General features: G+C 34.1%; 1 protein-coding gene across 5 annotated transcripts in view; it reads left to right on the top strand.

Annotated features, from left to right (window-relative positions):
• LOC148943474 (homeotic protein ultrabithorax-like) overlaps positions 1–19308 on the top strand; it is a 178732-nt gene that overhangs the window by 123513 nt on the left and 35911 nt on the right. The window contains exon 1 of one of the 5 annotated variants that reach the window (XM_089101861.1): positions 11516–11633. The exons of the other annotated variants lie outside the window; for them this stretch is intronic. The gene's annotated coding sequence lies outside the window, so the exon portion shown is untranslated. Of the gene's footprint in view, positions 1–11515; positions 11634–19308 lie in introns of those variants that run through there. 5 annotated transcript variants of the gene reach the window in all.

Genomic DNA, 19308 nt, shown 5'->3' with positions numbered 1-19308 from the left:
GAAGGTTTAAATTTGAGAAAATTTAATAAATCGGTGAGCTTCATAAAAATTGTGCTTCCCTAGAATAGAGAACCAATTTACTATAAACTGCGATAGATTTAGTCTTTAATTTTGAATTTTAAATGAAAGAAAGACATACTATACTTCAGAAAGCTAAATTTATCCTTCTGTACAAGAAGCACGTCTTTAAAGATTAAATTCATGACTGTCTTCAAGCATCTGTGGATTGTTTTCAAACAAAAATATTAATATTCATAGACTATTCTGTATTCAAAACCCATCTGCTATGACCCCTTAGTTTACAACCAAATTTACTCGCGGTTACATTATTTTGGGACCAAGTTATCTTTAATGATAGCAATAACTGAGGTTACGGCAAATTAAACAGACAGATCTTTAAGTCCATCAGGGTCTTTCCCAATGACAATAAAACCATGCTCACCAAATGACCGGAAATATCATGGGTGGTACTATATATTGAAAACAATGCATCAGCTTTGAACATTCGAGCAAGTTTTTTTTTAATTCGTTTACATATATGTGTATTTATACAGACGAACATAGCATATATATATATACATATATATATATATATATATATATATATATATATATATATATATATATATATATATATATATATATATATATATATATATATATATATATATATATATATAATCAAGGCCATACCCAGAATTTTTTCGGAGGGGATTTTACTAAAAAAAATTCGAGGGGGGGGGGGGTTAAACAAAAAAAATCAAAAACGCGTACAAATTTTTTTTATATCCATTTTTGTTACGTTTTTACGAGTCAGAAAAGCATTTCGGGGGGGGGGTTCAAACCCCTCTCCTCTGAGTACGGACTTGTATATAGTTAATCCAAAACAGAATAAATAATACCACAGGTAGCAATAAATACAAAAACCTCGTTTCTCTTTTTCACGATTGGATTTAGGCCTATCAAAAAAAATGTTTTTCATGGGAACATTTTTCGGGAGGAGGGAAAATTTGGAAAAGCAGTGAAAACCAGGGTAATATTAAACAACGGAAGGAAAATATAGAAGAGTTTTAAAGTTAGAGCTTGTAAATAAAAGGCTAGGCTCCTAGAACCCCATGCGAAAGTAACTTCCCTGGATTACTTCTTAAACTTAAATTTATTATAAATTTATTTAAATTTATTTTAGACTCACTGTAGTTCAAATTAATGGACACAGTGCAGTACCATTGACTAAATGTTTCCCTAAATATTTTTTGCCTCATTTGATAGAACGGATGGTCTAGAAATTTCGGTGGCGACTCGTTCAATCAATAATTAAAGGTTCTAGTACCCTTTTAAGGAACGCAACCTATCGGAGGACAGCCTGAAAACTCTTTTTTGTATTTTAAAAAGCTGTTAGCAAAAAAATCTATTTGAGCAAATAGACTTGTATAGTTTTTGGAAAAGGGGAAAAGTCTCCAAAAAAGAGCTATCTTTGGGGACTTTGTCTAAGTAGCCTATACAAGAAGCTTCCTATCACAATTCACTCCTATCACAAAATTTAGCATTTTTCCCAAAAAAGTGTGATTTTACCCAGGGATGATTATAGTAAACTAGCAGTTGTAGAATATCGGGAGGAGGGTCATCCGGAAAGGAACCCAAAATAAAGATATTCGTATACGTAAATACAGATATCGTGACAGAGTATATCGTGAACTTAGGCTAAACATGCAATAAACAACGCATTTGGCCGGGCTAGGGTATAGGCAAAAAAAAAACATTTCCATAATCTGGGGTGCCATTGTGTTTTTTTTTAATTTTTAATTATAATGCCAATGCAAATATTTTTCAAATCTAGAGGGGGGAGTCAAAATAATCTATATGGTTAATTACGACTCTCCATCCCCCCCCCCCAAACTGACACCCAAGCCATTTTCAAGCCTTTTCTTGCCCCACAAGTATCGTGTAAACCCTCATGGAAATGGATTAAGATTTGAGACAGCAATTTCACTCACAATGAAGGAAAACTCCAAAATTTCTACGTTCAACGGATGGTTGGGAGCAGTCTCACTCCTCGCACATGTTTGTTAGCAAAAAGGTACCAAAAAATACATCTCACTCAATTTGAACGGCCCTTGCGTTTGAACAGCCTTTCCCAAAGAATGCGGAATATTTTCTGTTCGTTTCAAGTTTTATTATTGCTCCTTACTTCAGCTAAAAAAATATTTAAAATTAGTTCCAGACAGTTTTTCAAATCAGGCCAGGAAATCCCCTTCCTTCCCCCCCGTGTAAAATTTACTCTGGAAAATTACCAGTGGAAAATCTCATCCTCACGGCAAATCCTCCCATGGAAAAGCTCCCTTCCTATAGAAATCCCCCCCAAAAGATTTCCGTATAGGCCTACTTCCCAATTTGAAATACTGTATGTGAACAATGGATAGATTGTGTAACTTACAGCCCTTTCCCCAGGAACTATGGGGTGTCTTTTCACCCCCAAAGGCAAAGTTATTTGGACCTTTCAACTATGCTGAATCAAATAGCTGTCTCAAAATTTTACTGAAAAGTCTTTGGGGGAAAAGGGGCATGGGAAGGGGGCAAATTGCCCCCCCTCCAATCACTTGTCTTATTTAAAAAAGGCACTATACTTTTTATTTTGGATCAAATGAACCCTCTCCCGATCTTCTAGGATCACTGGCTTGATACGATCAACCCTAAAAAAAATGAGCGCGCATGCGTGATGTTTCTTCTGGCAAAAAATTCGAAATTCCACATTTTTGTATATAGGAGCTTGATACCTCTACAGTTAGGTTTCCTGATATGCTGAACCTGATGGTGTGATTTTCATTGAGATTACTTGAATTTTTGGTGGTGTTTCTCCTTTTTTTTGGAAATCATTCAACTTTCCTCAGGCTTTTAGCTTTTGGTGGGTAACATTAAACTTAATGAACATTATACATCTGGAATAACCATAAAAAGCTAAATCTTTTGACACATCTTTTGTTAACAAAATTCTGATTTTGAAGAGTTTCAAAGAGTTCCTTAGCAACAAACTGAAGAGTTCCTTAGCACAAACTGTTTGATGAAACTTTTGACTGAAAATCAGCTCTGTCATTCATCATGAGCTAGGACAAAGTTCACTTTCCTGTTGGTTAAGAATGAGAGATCGAGATTAAGCATAAGAATTTCAATTTCCTCTCATAACGGATAAATCTGATTTAGTCAGATGTATGTCTAATTAGTCTAAGATTTATAGTGGATTATTCTAAATCAGTCATTTGATTTAGTAAGTGAATCACCATCGCTGCTCAAGTTTTAAACTAATTTAAAGAAGATGCTTCTTTCCTCTTACAGCAGTGGATTATTTTACTTCTTTGTGACTACCCTCCTTATCTCAAGTGAATTTTTTCCAGGTGCCTCCCCCCCCCCCCTCTTCATCTTTCTCTGTTTGTTTATTTTTGTCGTTGTTGTTGGCTTATTTCTTGTATCAAAGAAGACATTTCGAGTTACACCTCTCTGTCTGCTTTGTTATAAAGTGATATTTATAAGTTCTAGCATGTTAATTCAAATAAAATAAATCGTCATCATCACCATAATCAGGAAGCGAATTTCAATACACACAATAATAGAGTCTTCTTACCGCAGTCACGTAAGGATTTCAATCTATTTGCAAAAACGAGCTAAGTCCGAGCTGCAGACTAATCAGCCAAGAGACCAAATATGCAAAGCAAAACTAGCAAAGTATTGGCACTAAGTGATTTGTGTCCTGACACGTGCAAAAATAACACGTGCAAAGTCCTGACTTAGTGCGATTACTAGCTTAGTGCTACTTCAGTGTAAAAACTACCTTAATCTAAGACGTGGACTGCCTTTGTTTAGTAATTGTGACTTTGGACTGACTTTGTTTAGTAGACGTGGACTGACTTTGTTGCAATAAAAAGATACAAAATAAATCCAGCCTGCAAAATTTCTATGACGTGGTGCAAAAACGACCAAAAGTTCTTACATAAGTGTAAAAACAAGCCAAGTCCTGACTTGGTTAAAACCGAGCTAGATGATACGGCTACTGGAACAGCTAAAAGAGGTAGCAGCCCTGTCCTTTTTTATCCTAACTTTGATTGCTCGAACTAAGACCATACTAAGCGTAAAACCAACCTGCGTAACTTTGGTGGCCCAGTGTGGACACAATTTTAGTCCTGACGAATGAAGTGAAAATACGAGCTCTAAAGTGTACATCGACTCAGTCGGCATAAGACTCAGAGGGCATGTTGGACCTTAGCCGAGCCGGAATCAGGCATATATTTCCAATCTATACGATTTGGAAGCTAAGTACACCCTTCCCCCTCCATCGGAAGCTTTGGTAGTCATGTCACCTCTTTTTTTTACTGGAATCAAGGAAGGAGTTTTATAAATTTATTATTGCAAAACTACCTGGGTAGTAGGCCAGAGGCCCCTCTAACCTCTCTGTGCACCGCTAAATTCTCACAGAGAGGCATTCATGTTTGACCTTCTCACTTGATTCATACAAAAATCTTCAGCCTGTCTGATAAGAGGCACAAAATACAATTTTCTGTAGAAGGGCAGGCAGTTTATTTTTTCTCTGATTGGCTAAACACTTACTTGGAAAGTACCTTAGGCCAGTTGGAATATTAGAAAGATGACTAAATTTGACGTGTGCCCCTTTTTTCACCTTTACAAGAAAGAGCTATAATCTGTTAGAAACGTACAGGGACAAAAGGGGAAGAATCTAACAACAAGAGAACAAAGGTGCCGGATGAGGCATATGCCCATTTCAGAAACGACCTACATCTTCAGAAAGCAACTGGATCTGCTTGTAATCTGATGTGAACGGAGCTAGTATCATGTATGGCGCTTTCGACATGAAATTTTAAACCACTAGATTTTTTCGGTAGCAGGCTTCAATGTTTCAAAGTTAGGAATTGTCTGAAATGTGAAACTTTGAAGCCTCCTTGTATCTGGACTGAAAAGGCTAGTGGTCTAGTATTCCCTGGGGAAAGTCTCTTTCAGTCTATTTGCCAGTCTTCCAAATTGCAAGTGAACATTCACGCTTTGACTTTTCGGTCACTTCCCCGGAAAGCTACCGTACATGCTATTGATCATAGATTCGATTTCAGCCAAATTATTTGCCAAAAATAAATCTCAGTTTTGTCTACCATACTAAAGTCTACTGTCTTTTGACTCATTTTGACTCGTTTCACTTATGGCTTATGGCTCACGGCTTATGGCTTGTCAGCCGCCTTTAATGTTAAACCCAAAACTCAGCCTGGAGCAAGTGGAAATTAAGTCACTTAATAAGTCAAACTGAAATGAAATAAAGTACTACGAATGAATAGATTTGACCAAAAATAGAACAGAGATTAGAGAGAATAATCATGTCAAGACTAGGATGAACGGAAATTACTACATAAAGAGTGAATTTACCGCAACTTCTGCCCCTAAAGGCTTGAGTATCAGATGTGCTTCCTTAAATTTGTGAAGTTTTAGGGCCAGAGCCACCCCAAAGTACTTTTTGAGGGGCTGAGTCCCCCCCCCCCAATTAAGATTCATGAATTAAAGGGCTCTAAAGTAAACTTGCATTTACTTAACAGGAAACTAGGAAAACTATGTTTTCCCAGCCCCTCTTAAAAAAAAAATTTGCATCCACAGCCCAAAGTAGGGGGAGACCCAATAAGGTGTGAAAGAGGCTGGATAGCTGCCTTCCATTATTTTTCGCTTAAAAGGGCACTAGAACTCTTTATTTTTGTTCGAATTAGCCCTTTCCTGACCCTTTAGGAACATTGGTTTAATACGATCATCCCAGCGAAAAAAAAGAGAGAAAAAAAACGAATAAGCACTGGTCCCCCACCGTAGGGGTGATCGTAGCGGACCAATGCCCCTAGAAGATCGGGAGAAGGTGCATTCAAACAGAAATTAAAGGTTCTAGTGTCTGAATTATAAGTGGTCGAAAAGATTGGAGGGCAACTAGCCCGCCTCCCGTGCCCTTTTTTCCCTAAGGCTGCTCGATCAAATTTTTTAGATAGCAATTTTGTTCAACATATTTGAAAGGTCCAATAATTGTGATTTTGAGGGTGACCTGACCCCCAAAGCCCCCTGCAAAAGGGTAATAATTTATGAAATTTGCCCGTTGTTGAAGTATAATATTTGCTATGGGGAAGTATACAGACATTTTTTTCTGGGGATGGGGGGGTCTACTGACTCTGGGTTTCCATGGGAAGAATTTTCCGTGGGAAGGGAAGTTTTCGGGGGTGAACTTTCAGGGGGAAATTTTACACGGAGAGAATTTGGCAGAATTCTAATACGAAATTCTTTTTATTTGTCCTATTTTCCCTTTGTTGACTCCGTTTTGCATGTGGAGTTGTTCCAATGAAATTATCCGGGTGAAATTTCAACGGAGTAGGAATTGTCCGGAGGATGTTTCCGTAGGGTGGGGGATTTTCCAGGAAACAAATTCTCCATGGGGTATTTTTTGCGGGAGCAAGTTCTCACTAGGGGGGGGTGATTTTCGGGAAAAAGTTATTCATGGATGGGGGATTTCTGGCATGATTTGAAAAACGATCTGAAATTAAATAAAAACATATGGTTTTTTCAACTGAAAGCAAGGAGCAATGTTAAAACTTAAAACTAACGGAAATTATTTCGTATGTGGAAAGAAGTCACTCCTTCCTTAATACCTCGCTCTTGACGCTAAAACTTGACTCCTTGTCCCAATTCTTTAAGAACGGCTCCTGAAAAACAAGGGCCGTTTATTTTGAATAAGAAGCTCTTTTAAAAGTGCTAAAAAAAATTTAGCCTCAAGAGCGAGGTACTGAGGAGGGGGTGTCCCCATACAGGGAATAATTTCTGCTTGGTTTAAATTTTAGTTTTGCTCCTTACGTTAAGTTTTTTTTTTTTTTTTTTTTTAATTGCTCAAAGGGGAAAATCACTGTAATATTTAAAGCCATTCTTGAGAATTAGAAATTTTACTTAGATATATGGTACTATTGTACTAAAGGGACTCTTTTTATATCTCAAACTCGAGACACGTTGAAAACCCCGTTTTACGGGATGATACAAGACACCGCTGTAGAGAAATACAATATATAGTGTGGTTTTAATTGCCTATACGATATTTAAATATTTTTTTTTTTTTGGGGGGGGGGAGGTACCTAGGTTAGATTAGTTACGTATTTAATTTATGCTATGCTTTGCCCCCCCCCCCTATCGTACAAATATATAGCCCAAATTTGTTTCTAAACTATTATATAGTCATCCTATTTTATTTCATTAGCATGAACCAAACTAGCACTATATAAAAGAGTCCGTTTAGTACAACAGTACCAGATATATATATATATATATATATATATATATATATATATATATATATATATATATTATATATATATATATATATATATATATATATATATATATATACTTTATCTACAATGTTTTTTGTTACGTAATGGCTACAAAGACTTTTTTCATGGTTATACTCTTACCTGTTCAGTGACTAACCCCTCCTGAATCAAAATCAGGATTATAGATATGCTCCCCAATACCAATTAGCCTATGTGCGAGGAATACAAGTAAGATAGATAATTACAAAAAAGACTAAGGATAAAAAACAAGATAAAATAAAACAGCATTAGTGCCCCTAAAATATTAAACAACAAATATATAATTCAAGTTGGTTATATAAAGTGAGAATGCAACTGTAACCAGCAATCAAAGGAAGTAGAAAAATGTACTTGTAATTGGGATAAATTCTATAAAAAAAACTAAAATTATAAAGATAATAAATTAAATATTCTTTTTTCTTTCTTTTTTCTAGCTTTGGTGATTATTATGCTGAAGCTTATGCTTTAAAGAAGCTCTTAAAAATACAAAAAAAAAGAAAAACGGAAAAACAGCCAAATAAAAAAACTGAATGCTCGTGGTCACTCATTAAAAAGACACGTTTTATTATTACCCTAGATACAATAAATAAATAAAAAAGTTTTTTTTAACTGAAAGTAAGGAGCGACATTAAAATTTAAAAGGAACTGAAATTATTCGGTATATGAACCCCTCCTCAACGCCTCGGTCTTTACGCTAAACTTTTTATTGTTTTAAAAAGTGGAATTGTGACAAAGAGTCAAGCTTTAGTGTAAAGAGCAAGGCGTTGAGGAAGGGACAGTCCCTTTTATATACAGAATAATTTCTGTACGTTTTAAGTTTTAATTTCGCTCTTTACTTTCAGTGAAAAAACTTGTCTTTTGAAATTTAATTTCCGAACGTTTTTCAACTAATGCACGTTCGAATTTGGCTCTACGTACATGAAAATTAGATCGAAATTTGAATATTAATTTTGGCAGATTCATTCCGTATATGAAAGGTTGCCCCCCTCCTCAATACCTTTCTCTTTACGCTAAGGCTGTTAGAACTTTTAAAACTGTAAGTAAGGAGCGACCCAACTCAATAGTAACCGAAACTCTAAAGAACGGAATTTTGATACCAATAGACACATCAAAAGAATCAAATTCTTATGCTGATTTCAAGAATATACGTTTCATCAAGTTTAGTCCAACCAATCAAAATTTGTGAGCCTGACTAAATTTGCCTGATTTTCAAAGAAAGGAGAAAAAGCCATTTAAAAATGATAAAAATTTATTGAAAATCATTCCGTCAGATTCAGCGCATCACAGAGCCCTATTATCGAAGTTTCAACCTCCTCTCTGAAAAAATGTAGAATTTTGTATTTTTTGCCAGAAGAGAAATCACGGATGCGTGTGTGTTTATTTTTTTTTCCAGGGGCGGTTATATCGATCCAATGGTCTTAGAATATCGTGAGAAGGCTCATTCGAACGGAAATTAAAAGTTCTAGTCCCCTTTTTAAGTGACCAAAAAATTGGAGGGCAACTTGACCCCCTCCCATGCTCTTTTTTGGGGGCTGTCCCCTCCTCAACGCCTCGCTCTTTACGCTAAAGTTTGACTCTGTCTTATAACTTTATTTCTTAAAACAATAAAAAACTTCAGCGTGAAAAGCGAGGCGTTGAGGAGGGGACAGCCCCTGTCATATACGGAATAATTTCGATTCATTTTAAGTTTTAATGTCGCTCCTTACTTTCAGTTACAAACACATGTTTTTTTTTATTTGATTATAATTAAACGTTCCCTGTGTTTCAGTAGCCGCTCTTAAAAATCGGGACAAACAGTCAAACTTTAGCGTAAAAAGCAAGGTATTGCGGAGGTGGGAAATTTGACAAATTTTGCAAAGATAATGTAAGACAATTAAGCAGCATTTCATATACAAATTCTGTTAAAACCGCCAGTGTGACATTTCCCCTGGAATATTCACCCAGCAGAAATTTCCCTCCCCAAAAAAGATTCTCCCTATAGAAATCCACCCCAAGCACACCCCCGCCCAAAACAAATGTCTGTATACTTCCCAATAACAAGTACTATACGTAAACAAGGGGAAAATTTCAAAACTTACAGGCCTCTCCCCACGGACTGTGGGGGGGGGGTCATTTTAAACCTAAAGACATAGTTGTTTGTACTTTCAACTATACTGAACAAAATGGATATCCCAAAATTTTAATCAGATAACTTTAGAGAAAAAATAGGCGTGAGAGGTGGCCCAGTTCCCTTCCAAATTTTTCGGTCACTTAAAAAGGGCACTAGAGCTTTTAATGTCCGTTCGAATGTACTCTCTCCCGATCTTCTAGGACCCTTCTTTCAATATGATTACTCCTGGGGGAAAAACACGCATCTGGGATCTGGGGTGTTTCCCCCTTATTTCAAAAATAAGGCAAACTTTCTCAGGCTCGTAACTTTTTATAGGTAACACTCAACTTGATGAATTTTATATATTTGGAATCAGAATAATAAGTTGATTCTTTTGATGTATCTATTGATATTAAAATTCTATGTTTAGAGTTTCCCATCTACACGGGAATGTATTCACAGTGCAATCCGAAAAAACAACTCTACTAATGAGCGAATAAAAAAAATATTTGGAAATTAATGAGAAATCATGGAAATATTCATATTTCGTGGGAAGTAGTCAGCCCTGATGAATAAATTTCCTCTGCATCGCCTCTCATAGAATTTCCTCTTATCTGTCAAATTACTTAAGCTGACTAAGTCTTAAACCTCCTTCAAATAAAAAAGAAATCTAAATTAATTGTAAGAAATGGAGATAATTTGGACTAATAGAATTATCAATTGCCCCTCATTCCCCCATTATAAAAATGTGACGCTCTTTAACAATTCCACACAACGCTGCATTCGCAAATATTTGAATTCTTTTGCTATTTTGTCATAATTTACACTAATATCTTATACTATATGTCAAGAAAGAGTGAAACTTTATTTTATTTTTAATATAATTTAAGTTTAATATTTTTTTAAGTATAATCGTTTATTTAAATTGAGACTAAGTTTTCATAGTTATAATTCCTATGTCTTTGTTACAACAACGATTTTTCGTTGACTACAACTCATAAGCTGATAATCTTGCTAATTTGCAGTCTTGGCGGTATTAAACAAATACATCATAGCTTTAAAAAGAAAGGGCCGATCTCAATACAAATCACTAAAAATAGTGAAGTTACAAGAGAGACCCAAAAATTACTAAAAAAAATCGAAAAGATCTAGAAGTTTCAACCTTAAAAAAATTTTGCTTTAAAACTGCACGGTGTATAAATAATATTGAAATGTCATAGCTATAAAACATACTAAATGTCTCGTGTTTCAATTTTAAAAGAGCCCCATACATTCATAAAATTTTTTACGTAAATTTTCTGAATATCTAATAAATAATCTCTTTCCAGAAAAAAAATACTCATAAAATGTTCATAAATCAAAATAAATAATAGTAGAATTCAAATCACCAATTTAGCAAAATAAAAAATAAGAATATTAAATTTTTCAAATTAATAATTCATAAAAGAACTAAATTTAGCCTTAACTGCTTATGAATCTTTCAAAAAGCTTTCTAATCTTTTTAATTTTTTCTATTACATCGTAAGAATTTGAAAAATCAAAGCCAGAAAAAAAATCATGTCAATAGTTCCATCAATGCTATAAAGTGGCAAATCAAGCTTTATTTTGATGGATCTCATTTTGATACTAATCAAAATTCAACCAATTCAATTTATTGCCTAATAAAACCCCAGAATATACCCGAAAGAGCACTTGTTAAGCCATAAAAATAGATTGCACTATTTACATCTGAGAAAAGCCATTAAATGGCGTCGATATATCATTTTAATGGTTTGTTGTGATATGGTCTAAGGGCAAGTGCCAAACACGCGAATTTTGCGTCAAAAAAGTATTATTGTTTGAAATAATAAAGAATAAAATAAAAAGCTGAAAAGAATGAGTCACGCGGCCTAAGATGGAAGCATCTTAAGGTTTGTATGTCTCCTCCTAGCAACCTTCTAGGTTTCCCATTGGTCTGATGTTCCATGTGACGAACAACTAAACCTTTTCTACCGCGCATAACGGGCGCTTTTTTACGAGTAAAAAATTACCTCGCCATGTTATGGAAAGTGTTTGAGAAGTATTATTAGTTTTAAGAAGGCATTTATAGATTAATGGTCTCGCGTATAAATATTTTTGGTGAATGATAGCGTCTCAACTTCTAGGAAAACACACGAGGAAAGGGAAAGGTATGCTCAGATTTTGAATGGCCCATTAATTTGAACATCCATAAATCTTAATGTCAATTTAATTAACGACTTATGACCCGTTGTAAGATAATGAGACGAAGAATACATTGATTCTTCATTTTGGATATGCCTCCCGATGGCTATTATAGAGAATTTAAGGCTAATGAATATCCGCATACCCTATTGTAATCATATTGGTTTAATTTTTAACACTTTCTGCTTCAAATTGATTAACCAGCGACAAAATGTACAAGGTTTCATTACTATGGACCATATATATATATTTGTTTTTGCATATATCCTTTAGACCCGTAAATATTTATATTTTTGGGTGAAATAGGCTTTAGACCCATAAATATTTACATTTTTTGGGTGAAATATCCTTTACACCCATAAATATTTATATTTTTTGGGTGAAATATCCTTTAGACCCATAAATATTTATATTTTTTGGGTGAAATATCCTTTAGACCCATAAATATTTATATTTTTTGGGTGAAATATGCTTTAGATCCATAAATATTTATATTTTTTGGGTGAAATATGCTTTAGACCCATAAATATTTAAATTTTTTGGCTGAAATATCCTTTACACCCATAAATATATTTTTTGGGTGAAATATCCTTTAGACCCATAAATATTTATATTTTTTGGGTGAAATATCCTTTAGACCCATAAATATTTATATTTTTTGGGTGAAATATCCTTTAGACCCATAAATATTTATATTTTTTTGGGTGAAATATCCTTTAGACCCATAAATATTTATATTTTTTGGGTGAAATATGCTTTATATCCATAAATATTTATATTTTTTGGGTGAAATATGCTTTAGACCCATAAATATTTATATTTTTTGGGTGAAATATCCTTTAGACCCATAAACATTTATATTTTTTGGGTGAAATATTCTTTAGACCCATAAATATTTATATTTTTTGGGTGAAATATCCTTTAGATCCAAAAATATTTATATTTTTTGGGTGAAATATCCTTTAGACCCATAAATATTTATATTTTTGGGTGAAATATCATTTAGACCCATAAATATTTATATTTTGTGGGGGAAATATCCTTTAGACCCATAAATATTTAAATTTTTTGGGTGAAATATCCTTTAGACCCATAAATATTTATATTTTCTCGGGGAAATATCCTTTAGACCCATAAATATTTATATTTTTTGGGTGAAATATGCTTTAGACCCATAAATATTTAAATTTTTTGGGTGAAATATCCTTTAGACCCATAAATATTTATATTGGTCAATATCTACCAAATCATATTATTGAGTTAGGAATAAAGTGAATACACCATTCGATGCCTTTTTTTATGCTGATTACGAATATAATAAGGATTTCTATCGGAAATGAATATCAGCCCCCCCCCCTATATAGGCTATACCTAACCTAACCCTGAATTGGCATATATAGGGGGGGGACTGACATTCATTTCCGATAGAAATGCTTATTATATTCTTAATCAGCATAAAAAAAGGCATCGAATGATGTATTCACTTTAGTCCTAACTCAATAATATAATTTGGTAGATATTGACCTTTATATTTTCTGGGGGAAATATCCTTTAGACCCATAAATATTTATATTTTTTGGGTGAAATATGCTTTAGACCCATAAATATTTATATTTTTGGGTGAAATATCCTTTAGACCCAAATTTAACTAATGCCAGTCATTGTTGGGGCCACCAAGAAGTTTATAAGAGGCCTTAGCCCCTTAAATGCGTGAAATTTACCTATATGTTTATTTGAACCATGGAGTAGGAGCTTCTTTAAGGAGATGGGTCCTTCATGGGGAGATAAGCGTTAGTTTTCTATATATAAAAAAAAACAGTTGTAGCAATGCCATCAGTGTTGGTTGATGGCTATCATAAGCTCACCTAGTACAAACCTGTTTTCATGCATAGCAGTAATTTTCGCAGATGAAAGGGATTCTGAGTCTTCAAAGAGTGTATTTTAGTATTGCTTACCCAGAAATCGTTTAGATAAGTCCCATTGAGCATAAAGCTGCAATTAATGGCGTATGAAGAAGAAAGTGCTATGAAAATATGGCAAATAAAATAGATAAATATTTAAATAAATTTGTCCAAAAGTGATCCATCTTATAATTTTTCTCTGTGTGCTACTACTATCTCAAATGAAAAACTTCGCGATGTGATGAATTCTTCTCGAAATATAAACTTTTTTAGAAATATTACTGTGTTTAAATGAAACTTCTAGGAAATGCTTAGCATCCCAATCTACAGGTGTTTCTTAATGTCGTGAGTTCCCTTTTCCCAAAAGCTATGTGCCCACATTATCTTTCTATCGACTAAACTACAAGTCTTTATCTAGTTTTTTTTTTTTTCAATTGGTCTCAGTAAAATCAGGTATACTATAGATATTCACCGGTAAGAATACAAAAGGGATTATAATGCACGGATAACCATCCCCCCACCGTGTGAGCCATACCCCTTATTGGTAGACATCCTTAGCTTAGGAAAAACTGCCTTTAACCTTGAATACTAATATTAGCTATTTATTATTAAAGATTTAAGAAACTTCCTGATTACCGTTAATAAATCAATTTTTGCAACAACAACAAAAAAAGTTCCCCCACCGTTTGAGCCATACCACTTATCGGTACACCTCCTTAGCTTAGGAAAAACTGCCTTTAACCTTGAATACTAGTATTAGCTATTTATTATTAAAGATTTAAGAAACTTTCTGATTACTGTTAATAAATCAATTTTTGCAATAACAAAAAAAAAATAGTTCCCCCACCGTTTGAGCCATACCCCTTATCGGTACACCTCCTTAGCTTAGGAAAAACTGCCTTTAAGCTTGAATACTAATATTAACTATTTATTATTAATGATTGAAGAAACTTTCTGATTACCGTTAATAAATCAATTTTTGCAAAAAAAGTAGTCCCCCACCGTTTGAGTCATACCCCTTATCGGTACACCTCCTTAGCTTAGGAAAAACTGCCTTTAACCTTGAATACTTATATTAGCTATTTATTATTAAAGATTTAAGAAACTTCCTAATTACCGTTAATAAATCAACTTTTGCAAAGAAGTATTTGAATGTTTTTAATAAAAAATGATACCCCTAAAACCAAATTTGAAGTTAAGCTTATTCATAATTTATATATAGTTAGTCTTTGCATTGAGAAATTTATCCAATCACTTGCAACAAAAAGTCAGCTACTGCAGCAACAAAAAATGTCGTTAAAAATTGTATTTTCTGAAGCTCTATCACATCAATTAAATAAAAAAATGTTTTTTTTCCAATGAAAGTAAAAAGGAATATCAAAGCTTAAAACGAATTGAGAATATTCCTTGTATGAGGGAGGATACCTTTCCTCAGCCTTTGCTCTTTACGCTTAAGTTAACAAGTTTAAAAAAATGCTTCTTATTCAAATTCAGTGATCCTTGTGTTTCAGGGGTTGTTCTTAAAGAATTGGGACAAAATTCAAATTTTAATGTAAACAGGGATATATGAGGAAGGGGGCAATCCCCTTTATATACAGCACAATTTCTGTTTGTTTTAATTTTTAATGTCGCTCTTTACTTTCAGTTGAAAAAAAAATAGATTTAATTTCAGAACGTTTTTCAAATCATGCCATTAAGTCTTTGGATCCGATGCATAAGTTTGATTATTGAAATTAATTGTCTTTTTATATTTATATAATTTACATTAAAAAGATATGAATCCATTCACGCTTTTAAAAAGCTCTGTTCTCTCCATGTCCTCTGCAAAAACTAGAATCAACACAACGATTAGACTTTAAGTTAGGGAACGACCTACCCTATCTCAATAAGGCGAATCCAACGGCACATTCAGAATATTTTTTTTAAATCCTTGTGATATGTTTCCTAAAGTCAAAACCTAGTATGTACATAGGCCTACTGGAATTACAAAACCATGTATCTATGTTTAGCAGAAAGGGAAGTGGCAAAGACGGGAAGAAGACAGAATTAGGAAAATCTATGCCGGAAAACTTTAACCTCATCTATTTCTCCCATTACAAAAGTGAAAAAAATATCAGGGTGGATACTAGGTTTCCCTAGGGGTCAACCATGCTGAGAAAGTTTAGAAACAAAATTGAAGAAAAATCTACGGTTTATAAGCTATTAAAATGATTCTACAGAAGAACCACAGGTCAGAAGCATTGATAATATGTGCCAATTGATGAAAACAATAGATAGAAAAGAAACAAAGCATTTAAAAGAACAATTCACTTAAATATAAGAATATCTGATAAAATTTGTAGAATGAAATCCCTGTCATCATGGAATTAATTCGTTTGTATCCCAATGGCGTATTTTCGTCAAATTCTCGAGGTATTTTCGTCAAATTCCCGAGGGAGGTGGGGGGAGGGGGTGCAGTTGGAGCCAGTTTTCCCAAATCAAGTGAAAATGAGAGAGAAAAGTGAGCCAGATAGTACCATAAAGGTAAAGATATACTAAAAAAAACTGACCCGTTTCTGTGGATGCTTGAATTATGCAGGCTTATCTTAGCTTTGAAGATAATTTTGAAGAAACTACGTTTCAGCAAGGGGGGGGGAATCGAGTTCTGGAGGGGCACCCTCATTGTCATATAGCAAATTCCACCCATGTTGTATCTTATCCCCCCTTCCCCCTTACCGCTGCATTTTATGCACCAAATGTTAATCTACTTTGCTTGTTTACAATTATATATATGACTACAATGCAAAAAAATAATTTAATATAAAATATAAATAAAAGGAAATCATTCTCTTTGAAATATATCTGTCAAAGAATCTTGACCAATAAGGTAAATGTAGTCAAATATTTGACTGGCAGATTTGCGTAGGCCCTAGGTAATCTTGTGCTTCGGTGAGTTGTTAGTAGAATTAGAAATAGAATTCCTTTAATAAAATCAAATTGATGCTTTGGTAATCGCTATATTTTTAAAATTAGAGTGCATCATGACAACATTTCAAGTCAAATTGTCTTTATCTTTATTTCATTGATTTTTTTATTTTTGCCTATTGTTTCAATTTCTTTTACATTTCTGTCTTGAACTTTTTTGCTGACAATCATTCCCAACGTAGACGTACACACACTCGAACACACGTACACATACATGCACTTACACACACACAAAATATAGATAGAGAAGGGGAGAGAGAAAGAGATAGAGAGAGGAAGAGAGAGAGATTTCACGAAGTTGCGACAAAAAAAAAACCTTTCCTGCAAAGAATACTGATTAGGCCCTATTGTTAATTTTTTTATTTAACGCTGTTGAACAGATATTCGCCGAAGCTGTCACGGCAAGCCAAAAACATTTTTCTTCTGTACTTGTGTCGGAGAAGGGGAGCAGTGAAATGCTTTCACTTCTCCATCATGGCGCATAATCTTCGGCCGCTGACTAGCGATTTTTTTTCCAAACATATTGAAATGTTCCAATACTCAAAGAAATTTTTAGCAACAGATATAAAAAAATATGAATATACAGAGGTGAAACCGATAAGGACAACTATGGGGGGAGGAGGACATTAGCCAACCACTCATGGAAGACCAAAAGTGTTCAAACAGTGGAAATGAATTTAAGTTTTGGAGAAGGTATAACACTTTGTGGCATTATACGGTTTGTGCTGATCATCCCTCCCTCCCTTGGAAAAATTTTGGTCACCTTTGTAAGCCACTTTGTCCCTCTATCGTGCTAATTTGTGTTTTCTATCAAATACGATCAAACTAATAATTGAGTTTCCTTGGTTCTATAAGATATCTTTTTATGCTTAACAGACTATCCTTGAGTTCTGTTCTCGAGAATATTTCTTTCTTGGCATGAAAACATATGTGAAAGCCTAGCAGGGCATGTTGCCAGACACCAAGAGCTAATATATAGAACATAGATCAACTGTTAAAGCCTTCAATTTATGTACTTTGAAAAACTTACAAAAAATCCATTGGCATGGCAGTCTATCTCTCCTCTTTCAGTATATAATTTTAAAGTGTAATAACTTTGCTAGTTGCCTAATTTAGCATTGTCAGAATCCAAGTTAAATCAACGCGGCTTTTGGATTAAATAACCAGACATCTTTTAAAATGAAACAAAACTAATAGCAAAAGGTATATTCATATTAGTTGGGGATGCTTAAAGGATCTCGAAAAATTTTTGAAAACAGTATTTTTTCCACTGAATAACTGCAGTTCTTTGAATTGGTACTTTGCATAAGTGGTTCCAAATCTCAACATTTTACAATAAATATTTCATAGCATTTTGGACAAAAAGATACTACACTAAGTATTCTTTCATTTAAGACAGAAATAAATACTGCTAGCAAAGTAGATAGAGTTTTCAGGAAATTAAATAAAATAAAACGATTTTTTCATGTAAAACTAAAGAGCGGCATTAAGACTTAGAACCAACTGAAATTAATTTGAATATGGGGGCTCTCCCCCCCAGCCCAACCTCCTAATACTAAAGTTGTATAGTGCTTTAAACATAATCCAACTGTCTTTGTGTTTGAGCTTTCGTTCTTAAAGAATGGGGACAAAAATTCAAAATTTAGCGCGGGATGAGGGGGCAAATCCATCCCCCTTAAGTGTCCCTTCATACCCGATTGTTTAAAATTGATTAAACTTTTAATCGATTAAGATTTAACTTTTTTGCACGATATGTATTCTTTTTAATGAAGGGAGATCAGAGATTAAATCCATAACCATCTGAATTTTCATTCATTCCATAAGAAAGATAAGAAATTTTACATTTTGTAGATAGTGCCTTATGCCGTTAAGCATATTGAATTTCATCGAGTAGTTTCCACCAAGACCCCATCTCTTTTTGGGGGAGTTGAATTCCTACTTCTAAAATTTAGAAGAATGTCAGGATAAATCGATAAATTTGGCGTTGCATATATTGTAATCAAAACGCTGTTTTTAATAATTTTAGTTCCTTTTTTGTTGTTGCATATATTGTAATCAAAACGCTGTTTTTTATAATTCCAGTTCCTATTTACTAAGGTCTCTCTTTTCTGACAGGTTTCCAGTACAAGCTGTTTCATTCAATGCTCTCTTAAATGTGAAGGAGGGCTAGTGCGCCCTCCTTTAAGCCCAGTTTTCTATTTTCAGCTTAATATTCATAAACAAATTCTTTGAGAATAGCAACCATAACTTAAAAAATATACTCCAAAAAATATCTGTTGGGTGGGTGGGGGGGTTGGTTTGAAATCATGGGCGTAGGCAGCATATTGTCTAGGGGGGAGGAGTCAATAGGGTGATGGAGGGCCTTTTATCAACTGCTTTTCCAACCATCTGCTTTTTCAGTCATATCTAATGTAAATTTGAAGGTCTAGGGGGGGGGGGAGGGGCAGCTGCCCCCCCACTGCTCCCCCTCCCTACGCCCGTATCTGAAATACAAAAATTAGCAATAAAGTTATCATTTCTACAATTTCAAGGCGATTCTTCGAACAAATCGTTTTTTTATATAGTGACGTTCCCCATCCACGCCAGAGGGGAGCGATGCCTCTGGGAAATAAGATAACATTAAACAATGTATATAAATTAGATTTGTGTAAATTCTTAAAATTCCCAAATTCTTAAAAAAGCGGGAAGTAGCTTATCATCAGTTTATTAACTATTTTGAGCATTTTTGCAAAAGAGAATAACTATACCTAATCCAATTCCTTTGAAATTGCAGCAG

This window comes from Artemia sp. Qi Xiang Cuo, chromosome 15, assembly GCF_049724085.1.
Source record: "Artemia sp. Qi Xiang Cuo chromosome 15, ASM4972408v1, whole genome shotgun sequence".
NCBI lineage: Eukaryota > Metazoa > Arthropoda > Branchiopoda > Anostraca > Artemiidae > Artemia > Artemia sp. Qi Xiang Cuo.
Note: the sequence above shows the minus strand (reverse complement) of the source record. Positions and strands in the feature narration are given on the sequence as shown.